The following is a 17,794-nucleotide window of genomic DNA, read 5'->3' as shown; positions in this document are numbered from 1 at the left end:
TGCCCCAGGCCCGTCCCTGGGCTAGGCCCTCACCACTCCCAGCTGTAAAGCTGGAAGCGGGATGCTGTTCCAGGCTGGCATTTGGGCTGCTCCAGAGATGACTTAAAAATAAGTATAGGGCTTCCCTGGTGGCGCAGTGGCTGAGAGTCCGCCTGCCGATGCAGGGGACACGGGTTCGTGCCGCGGTCCGGGAGGATCCCACATGCCGCGGAGCGGCTGGGCCCGTGAGCCGTGGCCGCTGAGCCTGCGCGTCCGGAGCCTGTGCTCCGTGGCGGGAGGGGCCACAGCGGTGAGAGGCCCGCGTACAGCAAAAAAAAAAAAAAAAAAAGTATGCTGCTTGAGGCTTCTTATCTTTGGGGGTGGGAAGCTTCTGTAACCCAGTGAATGATACCTGATCAGCTGGGGCAAGAGGCCAGGCAGGTTATCTGGTGGTCACCTCCTGCCACCACCCTGGTGGCTGCCCCCACCGCCAAGGAGACTCTCCTGGGACAGGCCTGAATGACTCACTAACCTTGATTTCATCGCCCTCCTGGGGCTGTGTGATTTTTTTTTTTATTATCCATGAAAGAAGATTAGAAGGTGTCTAAACTTAGGGAGACTGCGTGGGTTTCTCCAGCCCCCTCCATGCGGTCAGGGAGTGACTTTCAAGGGACATGCGAGCAGCTCCGCCCCACCCACTAGATTCCGAGCCCGCGGGCGCCTGGACCTGGCCTCTGTGTCGGAGTCTCCCATCTCCTGCCGCCCCTGTTGTGCACTGGGTGTTCTGTCCCGACGGGATTCTGCCACCCTGAGCGAGGCTGCCTTCTGCAGCAACAAGTTCTTCTGTAAAGAAAGCGCTCCTCTAAGTGCCGTGCGGTATCCTGAATCGGATCCTGGAAGGGAGAGAGAATATTGGTGGAAAAACTGGTGCAATTCTGATAGAGTCTGTGGTTTAGTGAATGTGCTCATGTTCATTTCTAGTTTTGACAAAATGGGCTGAGGTTGTGTAGGATGTTGACATCACATCTTCATGTCTGCCTGAAGGGTTGTATGGGGACTCTCCGAATTCTCTTTGCAACTTTTCAGCAAATATAACTCATTTCAGAATAAAAATCTGCCCTTAGAAGCCATGAATCTGTCACATCTGGCATGCTTAGTCCAGACAGGTGCAGAGCGAGCAGAGAAGCAGCAGGCTGCACACTGGGGATCAGCAAAAGGGAGATAGTGTCCCCATGCTTTGCTCTGATAGAAAAAAGCGAACAAAAGGCACTTCTGTGTCCTTGGAAATCTAGCAGAAGTGGCCCCTGCCTGGGGAAAGGGCTTTTGTTCCCCTAACTTGGGTGGGGTTCTTTATGGGGAGAGGGGAGGGAAGGCGCCCCAATGGAGATTCCACAGCTTGGCGTCTCCGAGGGCCTCCAGGGCTGAGCTACAATGGCCTCCCTCTTCTTGACCGACTGACCAGGGCAGGAACACGGTTGCACAGTTGTTTTCTGAGCTCGAGATGGCACAGCAGGTTTGCAGGATGGTGTCATTTCCAGGAGGCTTTTACATGCTCACACCTCTGGCTCACTCACTAATTTGTCAGGCCAGTGTCCCATCCATAGGGGCTGGCCGTGTGGGAAAGGAAAGCCCACCACCAGCTTCTTGCATGCCTAGGACCCCCAGGGGACAGCAAGGATGATAAAGTGGCACGTCTGGGGTCCCCGAGCCCCCCTCCACATGCACTCCCGGCATTGCTGCAGGCCGCTGCAGAATTTGGAGTGAGCAATCTCCAAGTGGCCATAACTTCTACTGGCTGGGGACAAGGGCCAGGAACAAGGATGGCCAACGGCCAGTGGCTGTCACCTGGCGCTTTTGCCTGTGTCACCACCCTGCAGGAACAGCAGCCATTGTCAGCTCTGTTTTGCAGCTTCGCCCACGCCCGGTCTCTCTCCTCGAAGTAGCCTGAAGCCCCGTGACCTAAAGGACACCCTGCCCCTGGCCTGTCAGAGGCCTCCTGTAGCCAGTGTCAGAATCCCGCACCCAGCTGGAGCCCCTGTCCCTCGGAAATGAGCCATTGCAGAGTCTAATTAAAGTGCCCTCCCAAAATTACCATTAGAGAGCCAGGATTTTAAGTCATCATCCTTAAGCCCTGTAGACATTAAGCGTTTGTCTTTTCTCAGGTAATTTTATCCCCATTGGAATCTCTGCCACCACAGCCCAAGGCTTAGGGCACATGACGTCTTTCCTCCTATCTCATTCACGGCTACATCGTACGATCCAGGGCCTGAAACACAGCAGGCACCCAGTAAAGCACCTGTGCCGTAAATGAGTGAAGGTATAGCAAGCTGAAAGTGCTGAAACGAACCTGGATGAGAAGGACAGTCACGGAACAACTAGGAAAGATTAGATTAAAATGTCGTTTTTCCCGGTGTGGTTGTTTTTCCCCAATTAAATGCTACCCCCCGCTGGCTAAAGCTCTCTGTACCTGATGATAAAGGAAGTGCTGATCTGTCTGTGAAAGATTTGCCTTTTTTCCGAGGGATTGTTTCAGGCCCTAAAATTCCTATTTTGCTGTTTTTGCCCCCTTCAGTGATCTCCCATGTGGGAATTACAGAAGAATTACAGACTGATTTTCTGGTACCTGGTGGGAATTACGTAACAGTGTGTTTTTGTGCGTGTTGAGCACTTTTGGGTGTGTGTCTGACTCTGTGGAGTGGTGTGGGTCCCATGAGAGCAGAGGAAAGGGCTTCTGCTTGTGGACACGGTCAAAGACACGTGCTCCCTGGGATGCCTCCCAGGCTGTGGCTTGTCCATTAGAAAAAAGAGAGGCTATTATCAACAGCTGGGCAATAATTTCAAACTAATGTCAGGAAGGAGTGACACAGGGAATGGGGAGCCCTCTCGCCTCCTCTGCCCTCACCCCTGCCCCTGGCTCCAGGTTGGAGAAAAGGAGGGGTCCCCTGGGAGGGTCTTTGTGGGCTCCCCTGGGATCAACATAAGAAAGAGGAGCCCCTAAGGAAGTTTCTAGCATTTCAGAACCCCGGGAACAGCTAAAATCTCCCACAGGGGAAACACAGCAGTTTGGTGCCAGGAACTGATCCTAGCCACTGACACACATTAGCCGCTAAACACCCACAGTTCTGTGATTATCCCACTTTACAGATGTGCAGACTGAGGCACACAGGTTAGGGCACTTGTTAAGGTCAATAAGGAATAAAGTTGGGAGTGAAGCCCAGGACTGGCTGATTCTGTAACCTCTGCTCTTAAGCATGGTGCTAGGCCAACACATCCCTAGCCATAGAGTATGTGTGCATACTCAAAATACGCAAAATGTTGGCTATGTAAAATATACATATGTATATTATATGTAAATATATGTATATATTATTTATCTACATGGAATATAGATGGATGATAGACGGTAGATGATTGACAGAGAAAGATAGATATAGATGATAGATAAATTGATAGATGATCGATGGATAGATAGATAGTAGATGGATGGAGAGATAGATAGACATGGAGATGAGAGAGAGAAATAAAGAACATAGAACACACAAGCGTACACACACGCGCCCTTTGGAGGACCCTAGCTCCTTTCTCCCTAAGGGCTGCCCAGGCAGGAGGAGAAGGACGGTCTCGAGGACGCATCAGGCAGACCTGTTCATTCTGGGGTCCCTCTGCAGAGAGGCTGACCTACAAGTGTGGATGACTAGCAGCTCCCAAACTCTGAGAAACAAAGACTAGAATGGCTGCATGAGGATAGACCCCTGGAGGATGACCAAGGGGGACACACAAGCTGGCCGGGGGGTCTGATCAGCAGGACAGAGTTCCCAAACCCTTCTCCTTCTCCGGGTCCTTTTCGAACTCCCAGGCAGGGGAGATGAATGTTCCACAGGCACGTGGGGGGCAGAGGCATGCAAACACAGCATTGTCTCGGCGCAGGTAGAGAGGCTGTTGGAAAATAGTTAGCCCTGACCTGGAGAAAGATTTACTTAAACCCCCTGGGGAGTAAAAGCCCTTCCTAAAATTACTTTAGCTGTGCAGGGGACCCCCATGGACAGCAGTGTTATGATGACAGCCTCCATTTTTCCTGGACCAGCGCCAGCTTCCCTACCTCGGGGTCTGCTTTCCCTGCTTTGTTTTCTGTTCTGATGTTTTTCACTGGAGTTGCCACTTGCCAGCAGGTAGACAGGCATGGTCTGTTCAAAAGCGTTGGAGCATCTGGGTTGGAGTCCAGTGACCAGGAAAAGCCACTTTTCCTTCTCTATCTCCTTTTCTTCATGTGTCAAACAGGAATGTTAGTATCTGTGTCACAAGTTCACAAGTTCACTGACGTGAAATCCGTTCGCCAAACAACATGTCTCGATTCTGCTAGGACCAGTGTTCACTCACAAGTCATGTACGTCAATCCTCTCGTGGGCTCGGGGCTGTGTCCCAGAGGAGGACAGGCCAGGGGCAGCAAGTGGAATGTTCTGAGCACATGCACGTGTGTGTGTATGCGTGTGTTTGTGTGTTCGGGGTAGGAGTATCCAATTGTCTGATGGAATTTTGAAGTTAAACGTGCTGTCCGTGGGGAGCGGGCAGCCCGCAGAGGCCCTACTTTAGAGGAGAGAAGAGCCATTGCGGGCTCTTTGCCGTGACACACATGCTGTGCATGTGGCCCTGGGGACAGAGGAGAGGAGGGTCCCTGCTCAGACAGGCCCTCGGGCAGAGGCGGACGTGGCGTGGGCACAGCAGGCCAGCGGGACTGAGGGATGTGGGAGGGGACCATGGGGAAGAAGGTTCTGGTCCTAACACTTCTGGGCGCCACGGGCACTGGACCCTGCCTGGTAGGGAGGAGTTGTAATGCCAGGAGCCTGAGCTGGGGACATGCTCGCTGACGCTCCCGTGTCCACTTGGTGAGATGGGTGCAGGGGAGTCTTCCCAAAGCCTTTGTACAGTTGTTTGTATTTTCTTAAGTTTGAAAAACGCCCGCCAAGGGAAGAATGTTAATTTTAATTGAAGTTAGGTCCAGGTGTAACTAAATTATTTCCAGAACAAATGGAAAGACTTACAAACAAAGAACATTTTGTTCGAAGGATTCTGAGACCCAAGTATCATTTAACAAAGCAAGAAAACTCTAGAGGCTTTGGTTTGGCAATGTGGCACAGAAAACACACCACAGAACCTTAGGAGAGGATGTCTTTCTTGATTCGGAGCGGAGAGAACCCCCAGCCTCTGCCTAACAGGGCCTCAGCAGTGCTCACTTGCTGCTGTGGTTCCACAGCCAGGATGAACAGGACACACACCCACCCATTTCCTCCTGAGCGCCCAGGTGAGCAAGGCCAGTGGGTGGCCTCAAACAAGAAGAGTGCGGCTGGAAATTCCAGGAGGAAAATCACCCCCTTCCCTTTCTTCCTTACTTGGTCACGGTCCGAATTGTAACAACCTTCCAAGTTGCAATGAAGGACCAAATACGGGCCTGAGAGACTCTCCTTTCCTATCTGAAAAGCACCTTCCTCTCCTACAGCTCCCACCAGGTCTGGCAGCTTCCCTCCCTGCCCTGCCCCTCCCCTCCAAGACAATCTTAGCTCAGACAGGATTTCCTTCGTCTTAGTCATCAGCTTTTATGGCCCAGCCTCCCCCTTCCCGTTGCAAAACAAGGAATATTAGCAGCGAACAGTCTGAAATGATTTGTAAACCTTACCAGTGCGTGTAGACATCAGTTTTTGTGTCTGCTTGTCAATTTCAAGATGACAGAGGCTGGAAAAATCAATGTGTTTCTTGTTGTGAAGTCGCATGGTGCAGCAGTGATTTTTCAGCTGTCTGCCTTGGCTTTTGTGAAAATGCAGAAGAGCAGACACGTTCATTTTCATTGCAGTCCTAAAAAGCTGCAAAGTTAAAAACAAAATGACAATTTGGGCAGAGATCATTCCTGTTTTAAAAGGAGGCTCGTCAAAGGAGGGGTCAGTTCAGCAACCTTTCTGGCTGGTAACGGTCCGTTTCCCAGCATCACAGGAGAATAGGCCTTCCAGGCATGGTGTGAAGCATTCCTTCAAAGCCTTAACAGATTTCCTGGGGTTTCGAAGGAGAATGCAGTCTTCATATTCTCCCAAGTGATTCTCTGAGGAACCAGAGCAACTCAATTACAGGAAGAGTATGTACAGTTGCCAGGTCTGCTCTTGATTAAAAAGGAAGCCCAGCCAGGTCACTCAGCTGTGGCTGCCTGTGCAGGGAGGAAAGTGTACCCCGACCAGGGAAGGGACCCCTCCATCCAGTTATAAGTGGACACACACACACACCCGTCTCCCTCCCTCTCTCCCCTCCCAGCAGGAGTACTTGTATCAGCACATCACTCTCCTTTTCCCCTTGAATTGTTCTTGCCAGGAGATAGAAGACAAAAGCCAGCCTCTCCCAATTCAAGTCAGTGGAGTCCCATCAAAGAAGCTGGGGAGAAAAGAGATACAAATATCTCTTTACAGGTTCTATTTGCCTCTTTTTCACCCCCATTCCAAAATTTCTTCACTGACACCCTGTGCCCTTCTAGATGTAAAACTTTGCACAAAAGTGGATCTGACAGCAGTTACTTACATGCAGAATTTGCCTCTAGTTTCCTATGAAACCAGTGGACCTTGGCCCGTCAGGAGGTGAGAATGACCCGGGGAGCTTTGTGAAATTGTGAGTGAGCTGCTGCTGGGTTGGGGGTGGGGTGGGGGGGCAGGCATCTGGGCTAAGCAGTGTCTGTCAACCTGGCTGCCATGGCCGTCACCTGGGGGATGCTCCAAAATGCTGGTGGGGGGCCCAGCCCCGGGGACACCCTCAGGTGACTTAAGGGAATTTCAAACAGTGCTAGCACCTAAAACTAATACATTAAGCAATACAGTGACTTGAGGTTCGATGTTTACATTCAGCAAATTTAATTCCATTCTTATTTACTGAAAATATTGCTGGCTGACAAAACTGAATCTAAAAGTTACTGATTATGGCCATACACAAAGATAACCACATGTTTGAGAACCGCAATATGCCAGACACTGAAAACCAAACCAAACAAAATATGTACTAAATAAAACTCTGAGAACCTTTGAAAATGTGGACACTTCATAGCAGTGTTTAGAAGTGTTTCGTTAATATTTTAAGACAAATGTATCAAAACCTTGGCATGTTATAATTTCAAGTTGCCAATTTTGCCTTAAATTTTGTCAGAAAGTTACAGCTACCTATATTGCCAATGCTGGGTCAGCTTAATTTGACTCACATTTAATAGGACTTAACATTAAAAGCTCACACTACCCTGAAATATTTTATTTCACATACGGTGACATTCAGTATTCAAGTGCCAGTGTTTTCGTACTGTCTTTTGGTCAAGTTTCTTTAAACTTTCAATTAATCATTTTTAGGCTTACAAAAATAAATATTTGTCAAAATGTTCAATAAATATTACACAAACTAGCAGCAAAAAGTATCTAAAATCTGTCATGTGCAAATAGTTTTCTTCTCAACTATCATTCCATGGTCCCCAATAAAATTTTAGAATCTAGTTCCTAACACGCTGCGTTCAACAATTTCCAAGAGACAAAATAAGATTGGAAGTTTAAGGACACACACACAAGACATATATCTAAAATTCTCTGAATGTACAATAAAATAAGTATTTTGTAAAAATTTACAGGCAAAATGTACGAGAGTCTAAATCTATACTAATTGAAGTAGCACCGTAACAAATGACCTCAATACCATCGAGTGCACCTACTTAATAAAGTTTTAGAACAAGGCACAGTTCACTTGAAAATCTGTTGCACTTTAAGAAATTTTTGCCGCCTTATGCCATTGTAAATATTAGTCTATAAAGATCACTATATTCCAGCCACAAAATGAGCACAGAATTCCAAGTGGCAGAGGCATTTTTAGTTGGTGAACAATCATCTTTGGTCAAATTTAGCAGAAAGCGACTATAAATACAATGGAAACCTATGCAACTAAAATACATTAAAACTGCACTATATAGAAATAACACCTTGTGCAGTGCAGTACATATTGCCAACCTGTGTGATCTCAAGAATTTCAGAGTCTGTAGCTACTCTGATTTACAAATTCTACAAGTGTAAGCCATTTTAACATTTCAGTGCAGCTTAAACAGAAAAAAGAGAATCTGCATTAAAATAAAAGCCTGCTGCACAACCCCTCCTGCTCATATCCTCTTGACCACAAAACATCAACACTAGCATGCATTAAAGACCAAAATCCAAGCAGGTCCTTAAAAGGACTGGTCACTGGCATGGTCAGCCATTCTACCACTTCAATTTTATTTACGGCAGGCGTTCAAAACATCTAATTAGATGAAATTTCCCCGAAACACTTTCGTTATCAACACCTTTAAACTTTTCCTATAATCATTTGCCCACATCTGCCTAGCTTAGAATTAGTAACCTAAACATTAAAAGAGGAATTGCTGTATTTACTTGCATTAACTTCGAAGAGTGCTTTGAAAAATGTTTGGATGTATTCACACATGCCACCTCACCATGACTGGAACGGCTTATTTAAAGACTGCAAGTGCCCATCCAGGATTGAGTGAGCAACTCAGAACTTCAACTTAGTACAGGCTGCCACATTAGAAACTAATTCTACCGTAAGGTGTTTTCCTACCCTCTCTGCAAGTACCAAAAAGTCCTAGCGCAGGAGACGGCCCAAGATTTTTTCCTTTATAATATTGACAGATGATTTGATGATTCCTGTTAAGTTGTATCACACCTGTGTGCCAAGGTTTGATTTTAGCCCAAGTTCGGTGAATCTATTTTGTCAAAACAACTGAAAACTTGAGCATCACTGAGCCAACAGGACATCATAATAATAAGTTGCCCGGAGTTAGCCACAGTACATTAACGAACAAATGATCCTCAGTCACGAAATTATAAATGCAGTTTGGGATGGGAATAAGCAGAAGGGAAGTTAAACCAAACTACAGCAGGTAAGTCTTCACCCCAACTTCTTAATAGGGCTGTTGATTGTTCCTTTCTTTTCTTCCTTTGGCTTTGAGCTCCCTTGAATTTTCAGGAGAATCACAGCTGGTAATGCAGTGCTAGTTTTTTGTGTGTTTTTTTTTAACATCTTTATTGGAGTATAATTGCTTTACAATTAATTGTGTGTTAGCTTCTGCTGTATAACAAAGTGAATCAGCTATACATATACATATATCCCCATATCGCCTCCCTCTTGCGTCTCCCTCCCACCCTCCCTATCCCACCCCTCTAGGTGATCATAAAGCAGCGAGCTGATCTCCCTGTGCTATGCGGCTGCTTCCCACTAGCTATCTGTTTTACGTAGTACTAGTTCTTGAAGCTACACGATACAGTCTCAGTTACATGTGGTTTCCATATTAGCTTTTTCGAAATGGTGATTTTGCTGCGAAGCGGATTCAGCTGCGCCACCCGTCAACCCCCGGAGAGCTGTAATTTCCTCCGTATCCATCACTATTGTAGAAGCTTCCATAGCCACGTCCACCACATCCCCTGCTGCTGCCATGACCACCTCGACCCCCGTGGCTGCTGCTTGCACGGCTACTACTAAAGCTAGGACTGCCAGAACTGCTACTTTGTCGATACTCTCGGGCACCAAATCATCCACTCAATCTCTTAGAACGCCCACGACTGCTACCCTTGTAGTGGTGTTCATAAGCCATACTTTCTAACCAAGATGGTGCTTCTCGTTCAGCTTCAACAAGAAGAGCCAACAAATCCTTTGTGATATTTATATTTCTTTCATTGGAAAATGAGGTGGCAAGACCAAGGTTTCCTACATGTCCTGTACGGCCAATCCGATGTACATATTCCTCAGTATCACTTGGCGAATCAAAATTGATAACATGTTTGACATTTGAAATGTCTGGTCCTCTTGCTGCCACAGCAGTAGCCACTAGAATTGGGCTTTTTCCTGAGCGGAACTGGTGAAGGGCTTCCTCTCTATCTCTCTGTGATCCGTCTCCATGGATGCTGGTACAGGCATATCCTTCATGGTATAAGAAATCCTCCAGAGAATCAGCACCCTTTTTGGTCTCCACAAAAACTAAAGTCAGTGAATCCTTCCCTGTGCATTTAAGAGGTCAAGCAGAAACGACCGTTTACCTGACTGTTCCACCCAAACCACTTTCTGCTCCTCGCCTGATTGGAATTTCATGTTCTAGAAATAAATGACTTACTTTATTCCAGAGGGGGAAGGAAGGAAGATTAGTCATGCTCGCTCTGGATTTTTTTCTTTTTTTTTAGTCCCCAAAATTCCTTAATTAGGAAGTAAATGCAGTTGAAAAGAGTGTTGACTCCTGCCTAGAAATTCCAGAACAGGGAATGTCTGTCTGCATCACACTGATGCTTCAGATGGTTAGAAAGGCCTGCTCCCAGAACAAAGTCGAACCTGGACCATCACTTCTGTTTTGTATTAAAGCCATTTTAACATTGTGAGAGAGCAAAGCCAGAGCAGTGTCTCAGAAGAAAGTAAACTTACTTAAAAGGGGGTGTACATATAAACATACGTTTCCTCCATTTTCAGAATTGTCTATCTCTAGTTACAGTACCTTTAGCAAAATCCTGATCCTTCTAGTTGTTGAGTGAGGACAAAAGACAGGCTGTTTATTCTGCCAACATTTTTGCCTTCGTGTTGCTTTTTCTTCCTGGTTGGGTTTAATTAACTAGAGTCTCTAAGGATAAACAGAGAAAAAAAGGCAGCCTTCATGAGGTTTTTCTTAACTCCTCACATTAAAAAGTTGTCTTAGCTCTCTATACTTGCTAAGCATTTCATGTGTTAAAAATTAGATCAGGGCTTCCCTGGTGGCGCAGTGGTTGAGAGTCCGCCTGCCGATGCAGGGGACACGGGTTCGTGCCCCGGTCCGGGAGGATCCCATGTGCCGCGGAGCGGCTGGGCCCGTGAGCCATGGCCGCTGAGCCTGCGCGTCCGGAGCCTGTGCTCCGCAACGGGAGAGGCCACAGCAGAGAGAGGCCCGCGTACCGCAAAAAAAATATATATATATTAGATCAATTTCCTGAAATTAAAAAATAAAACTTTGACACGTGATTCATACATCACATACACTACAGACGTACAGTGTTTGTAAACTAATCACTTGAAAATGATCTTATTAATGTTACCTCAGGTCTCTTGTATATCTATCTCGTGCAAACCTCTGTTGATTCTTTTATCCTTTTTTTAAACGGTGATAAAACACACACAACCTGAAATTTACCATCTTAGGCATTTTGAAGTGTACACGTCGGTAGCATTAAGAACATTCACATTGGTGTGCAATCTCCATCCATCTCCAGAACTTTCTTCATCATCCAAAAGCTCTGTCCCATTAAACAGTAACTCGCTCTTCCCCCCTCCCAGCTCCTGGTAACCTCTAGTCTCTGTGTCTATGAGTTTGCTTGTTTTAGGGACCTCATGTAAGTGGGGTCATACAGTATGTGTCCTTTTGTGACTGCCTGATCTCACTTAGCGTAACGTCTGGAAGGTTCAGACATGCTGAAGCATGTGTCAGAATTCCCTTCCTTTTTGAGGCTGAATAATATTCCTGTACTTTTCTAAGGTATTGTTTTCAAGTTCAGCTTTGTTTTCTTGGCTGGTAGGTTTCGGTGGTTAGAGTCAAGTTTAGAAGAAGCACGTGGGCCCCTTGGCCACGGGGCTTCTGTACTTGGGTCTCTAAGATTGGTCCTCCCACTTCTGCGTGGCTCGCTGGTGGCCCCTCTCCTCTTGACGTGGGTCTTGCTTTCCGGCCGATGTTGACCACTCCCTGATAGAGTGGGTCCCTCGGTGCACTGTTTCTGACACACTGAGCCCAAGGTCTCATCCTGCCCCAGTCCCCCTCTGCTGAACCTCTCAATCTGAGAGAAGCCAATGGACAAAGTTATCGATCCAGTAAAAACCTGTAGCCAGTCCCCTGGAATCCTGCGGCGGGAGTTTGAGGGCCTTTAGCCACATCAGTAGTTTGGATCCCAAAGACGGGCTCGCTTGAGGCTTACTAGCTGCTCTGAGCTTCTCTCCTGCACCGTCTGGGTGGGAGCTGTCAGGATGCTGTAACCTGACACCCAGGAGGAGGAGGGGGTCCCAGAAGCAGCCACCTGCCAGGGATGGCATCAGGCGTTGGCATAAAGAGCCTCCGGGATGCCTGCACCCATCTTGCTGTGGGTTTTTTTTTCTTTTTTAAGTTAGTGGTGCTAAATACGTCTCTTTAACTCATACTCATTCCTCTGCAATTGTGAATCGCAGGGTTGAAACGAGTGAGCAGCAGGGAAGCCGAGGGGCCAGCCAGAGGGTCAGAGTCCCAGACAGAAAGTCAGCAGAGGTGGCTCTTGCCGCCTCTGCTGTGCTCGTGATGGGAGGGCAGGCACAGGCGCCGTGGAAGACTCCTAAGGAAGGAGCGCTTGCTCTTCTGCGAGCCAGAGCCCTGTGAGCTCCAGGGTTACGGTCCTGGGAGCCCAGTATCCAGTGCAGGTCCAGCGTGGGAGCTGGGATCTGACTCACAGCCCAGACAGACGCCAGCAGGAGGGGAGCAAGCTGGGAAGACGGGAGTCCTGGTCAGAACTGGCACGCAGTGTTTGGGGACTTTCTGTTCAGAATCCCAGCACGAATCACGCTGCTCAGGGGCCAAAGGCACAGCCCAGAGAAACGCGCACCTGCGGCCACTGACGCAGGCTGCTCTCTCACTCTCCACTCGATTTGATCTGCTGCATGAAAACTACTGGGGTTGATAGACGATGACGGCTTGTCTGCAAAGTCAAACTAATGCAAAATATGCTTCCTCTGCAAGACAGAGTGCCAGCTGTCTCCTGGCGGCATTCGGCCAGTGAGGTCTGCAGGCTGAGCTGGACTCTTTCTTCAGAGCAGAGGAGGTTGGCCAGTGGCCTCCTTTGTACTTCTGGAAACTCTGTCGAGGGTAAGAATGTGGAAAGTGGACCAGTGACCAAACCGATGGAACGGGGGGAGGTCATTCAAACCCCTGCTTATCAGGCAAGGTGATAACTGAACTTGGCCCCATGATGCCCTCCCTACTGGGCCCGGGATCGCGAGGCTTCTGGGGGAAGGGGGCTTCACTGGAAGTCACCCTCCCCTGGAAACGCCGATCGCTGACACAGAGTCCACAGAAAGCACGTCAGATGCTGCTCTGAGATCCTGGCTAGAGTCGGAAGAGCTGAGCCAGAGCGGCGCTGGGCAGACTGTGTTTGATTCCACAGATTCAGCCTCTACAGGCCTGGCAGGGCCTGGGACTCTGCATTTCTAACCCACTCCTAGGTGACGAGCTACTGCTGGTCCAGAGACCACAGTTTGGGTAGCAAGTCTTAGACAGTTGTCTCTAGGGCCTTGTGATTCTGTTTGACCTTTGAACAGTCACCTCCTCACCATCAAAAGAACGTACACCCAGGCTTGTTTCCCCGAAAATGTCCCGCCAATCTTCTAAAATGCTGCAAAAAACCACGCTCCACTCGCTTGCTTGCACAGGCAGTTTTTGGAAAGCTAGAGACAAGAGAAAGATCGTTTTCATCTGCTGTTCTCTGGAAGGGTTAAGGAATTTCTCTCTTTGCAAAGCATTTTATCTTTTGACATGTTGGGCTGGCTGAGGCCTCCCGGGGTCGTGTCCTGCCTGAGAGCAAGTTTGACCCTGAGCGTTGCAAAAACAGCCTGTTTGGGGAGGGAAGGGGCCGGGAGAAGGGGCATCGTGGCCTATTTCACGAAAACACATTTATCCCCATAAAAAAAACGGGTCTCCTTAACACCATCAGCTTTAGGTCATCACTATTTGAACAGTTTAACCCAAAGGGTGTACGTAGTGATCAGAAATCAACACATTTCAGAGTAACTGTTTAGAGCTAAGTGTTAGAAACAGAAAACTCTCCTGCGTCATGGAGAGTTTACTTGAAGCCTGTTTCCTGTTGAAACGAAATTGGAAGCACACTGCCTCCACCCACTTCCCTCTCTGAGTTGTTCAAGGAGCTCTGTTCCTCGTGGAATGACACTTGATTTTCCCCAGTGATGGTCAGTCGTGCGTTTGACCGTCTCTGGTTAAAGCATCTACCAAACGGAGTCCTTTGGAAAATTCCATGTAGGGCAAGCATATATTAGAGATAAGAGCAAAGATTAAGTAGGCAGACCTATTAGGCAAATGTCTACAAAGGAAATCATTTCGGAAGATTAGTGAATGGAGGTAGTGAACCCTTGATTTGCACAATGACCGAGGTCCCTCCTATAGACTTTTATCACGTGGGCCCTTTGTGCATCTTTATTTCCCCTTGAGGCACTGTATTCCTGAAGGTTTCCTGTCTCCTTCAAGGTACAGAATTTGTACTTTGCATGTGGTGTTTGAGGGTCAGGTGTCCCCTCCCAGAACTTCATTCTGACTGTGACCTTGGGTGAGATCTTCAGGTCCTCCTCTGCAGAATGAGTTTATAATCCTCCCTCAGCTAGATGCTAAAAGGCCTAAATTCCATAAGGTGCGTAAAGCACCGCATGCAGTGCCTGGTGCAGGATAAACACCCCTACGGGTGCCGTGATTGCTGTCCTCTCCCCTGAACTCAATGATCCCTTGAACTTGACCAGGTCCCTCCTCGCCGCTCTCCCTGGTGACAGCCCCCCTGCGTCCCTGAGTCGTGCAGCCTTGGCACGTAACTCCAAAGGCTTTTCGGTGGAGAGATGCGCCTTCAGTGTCTCTCTCCATCCACATATGGCAGGCCCCAGGTGTGTCTTAGGTAGGCTGTTCGTGGACATGAGTTACTGGAGTTTTCACTGACCCCGGTTTGCATGGGCCCCTTCTCGGGTTCCTGTGGCCTCCACGACAGGGGTTCCACAGAGACTCGGGCTCTTCCTCAGGCCCGGCTTCTCCCACTCTGCCCCAAACTGCGTCCAGCTGCCTCCTTAGTGATCCTGATTCTTTTGGGTCATGTCCAGGGGGCTCCATCTACATCCAGCGTCTTGATTCCTAATCTGGTCATCAACGTGGCAACAAGAGGATAACACGGCCTTAGCTTGACTGTTGGGTTATTGCTGAAAAATCAGTGAAAGTCACAGCCTCCGATGGCAGCTCGTAAGCCAGCTGTGCCCAAAAGAGCCTGACCATGGGTAGATAACAAGCTTGGGTTGAAGGTAAAGCCCTGTTCAGTGTAGACCCCTTTTGTGCCCAGAAGCTTAAAGCAACATTCACTTAGTCACTTGTAGAGACTCAGCTTCAGACACCTGTGCCCCTTCCAACACACGTGCGTTCACCCCCGCCTACATCTGCTGCCTCCCAACCTGGGTGGCCCACTCCCCAGGGACCCCTGTTTCAGCTACTTTGATGGGTTGTCACCTGGACGGTTCCTGGCATCCACATCTCGGCTTCACCAGCCACTCTACATGGGTCAGTTCACTGCCCCCCACTGGCTGGCTTCCGTCCACATGTTCAGGTCCTCACCCCACCTCCCACCCAGGGCTCAGCACACACAGTCACCTTCTCTGCGTAGTGAAGACAGCTTCTCCCCACATCGCTGACCACATGGATCCCATCCAGAAAACAACTGTTACATCACCACTGCCACCCAGCCAGCCATCCTGGCCTGTCCATCTCAGGGTCAGAAGGGCCCTACGTTTTACATTCGATTCTTGCCATTAAGAGAGAAAGAACTCAGAGTGCCTTAGAGTGGCCCCTCTGAAATGGCACCAGGTGTTTGTTTTTATTTTTTATTGAACATCATAGTTGATTTTTTTACACACATACATATACCTATTCTTTTTCAGATTCTTTTCCCATATAGGTTATTACAGAATACTGAGTAGAGTTCCCTGTGCTATACAGCTGGTCCTTGTTAATTATCTAATTTTTAAGCTCATGTCTTTTTATAATGTTGAGCTGGAGATAGGGTGTTGGAATGAAAAACAAAGAAATCCAGCTTGAAGTAGTTTGCTTTTGTTGTTTCAAGAGAGGAATTCATTCTGTGGGTGTCACTGAAGCGTTAAAGTCCCCCAGCAGCCCTAGAGAAATAGTTCCCCTGCTGTGACCCACACCCAGCTAATTTTGTTTTTATCAGTAGTTAAGGCACTGGTTCCGAGGGAAGTTTTAGCCCTTGGACGTCATCTTTTAAATATTTATCCTTTAAAACAAAATTGTGAACATAAGCAGCTTTTCGTGGTCACATACACAAAATTATTATTTTCCCATAGACTTAGTAAAGTCTAAATAGATTTTTATAACATTTTCCTAAAATTTTACTTATGAAACAGCGTCAGTATTTTACTTTTCTTTTGTTTGTTTGGTTTTTTTTTGCGGTACGCGGGCCTCTCACTGTTGTGGCCTCTCCCGTTGCGGAGCACAGGCTCCGGACGCGCAGGCTCAGCGGCCATGGCTCACGGGCCCAGCCGCTCCGCAGCATGTGGGATCCTCCCGGACTGGGGCACGAACCCGTGTCCCCTGTATCGCCAGGCGGACTCTCAACCACTGCGCCACCAGGGAAGCCCAGCGTCAGTATTTTAAATGATTGTTAGGTGATGGTAGAATTCTAAACTATAGATCATGTTCCATAAACCGCCTTAATCTAGACTAATGATTGTGACTTTGTCTTCAGTAAACTATAGGTAAGAAGTGTTCAGTTAATATGGATAGTTTGAAAAAGTTAATCAGAAGATACTTCATCTGCTTAAGAAAACAAATCTCCTTCAGACACTTCTGAAGCACTCATCTACCTGCACAAAGTAATTTGTTCCTGATGAGTTTTATCAGTTTGTTTAAACCACCCGGAGGAACCTCTGTCTGAGGGCCATGACGTCTTAGCTGGATTGTTGACTTGTTTCTTTTTAAAAAAAAAAAAAAAGTAAAATTTTGTTTCTCTTTTCAAAATTCCTCAAATCAGATATTTTTTCCTGTTCAATCTAATCCTTCCATATTAAATAAAACTAGTCCAAGTTTTCACTCTGGTTTGACATTGAGGAAGAGCCAAACTAGGCTGATCAAGTTCAGTGGAACAAATGAGGTATAAGCGGAGACTTGCCTGTTAAGCATTTTATTATCTTTTCTCTATTTCATTCCTTTCTTTCATGAAATATGAAAATAAAACACTGGGCTTTCAGAAGAAATTGAAGGTGCAGATATATAGTTCAACATGCTAACAGCATGTTTAATTCAATGATTGTACCATATGAAAGATGATATATAAGGAAATTTTCCTTGTGAAGGGGTCATCCTTAGGTGTCAAAGCTCAGAGGCAGGTAAGACCTTAGGGATCAACTAGTCCAGACTCTTCCTCAAGGTAAATTTGGGTCCCAGAGAGGTACAGACACCGGCCTGTCACCACACAGCCAGCTCCTGGTAGAATTGTGAACCCAAGCCCTAGTCAGGTGCCAGCCTTGATAAACTAATGCTGTCATCTAATTTCACTGATTAAGTCATTTTATATGTTAGATCATTTTTTTGAGTAAATTACATGATTCACTATTTTTAAAGGCTTGTTTTGGAAATGGTGAACAAAGCAGTCTACCAAGTCAAACCCATTGATCATCATAGAACTATATCATGCAACAAAGCTCCTACTTCATTGAGATCCCATACTATGGCAAAGATAAATTCTTCTATTTTAGCCCAGTATGTTTAAAGTCCATAACCAGGTGAAGAGATTAAAAAACATGCTCATCTGAAAAAGATGCGTAAGTAAATTAAATGGAGGAAGTCTAGACCTTTGAACAAGTCGATTGTAACATTACTTCAATCCCTGGGGCATTTGATTTTTTAAACGCTAGTGGTTTGAAAGCCATACTAAATTTAAAGGAGTGTAAGGCACCACATTAACTCTTTCATCACTCTGTACACCTCCAAGAACAATCCCCCATCACTAACATCACC

General features: G+C 47.2%; 1 protein-coding gene and 1 pseudogene across 4 annotated transcripts in view; one reads left to right on the top strand and one right to left on the bottom strand.

Moving 5' to 3' along the window:
* Positions 1 to 17,794, top strand: part of COL4A2 (collagen type IV alpha 2 chain) — a 169,448-nt gene that overhangs the window by 9,015 nt on the left and 142,639 nt on the right. The window lies entirely within an intron of this gene.
* Positions 9,362 to 10,119, bottom strand: LOC114888158 (annotated as a pseudogene).

Source organism: Monodon monoceros, unplaced genomic scaffold, assembly GCF_005190385.1.
Source record: "Monodon monoceros isolate NGI ecotype Baffin Bay Population unplaced genomic scaffold, NGI_Narwhal_1 Super_Scaffold_8, whole genome shotgun sequence".
Classification (NCBI taxonomy): Eukaryota; Metazoa; Chordata; class Mammalia; order Artiodactyla; family Monodontidae; genus Monodon; species Monodon monoceros.
This window is presented reverse-complemented; position numbering and strand designations above follow the sequence as displayed.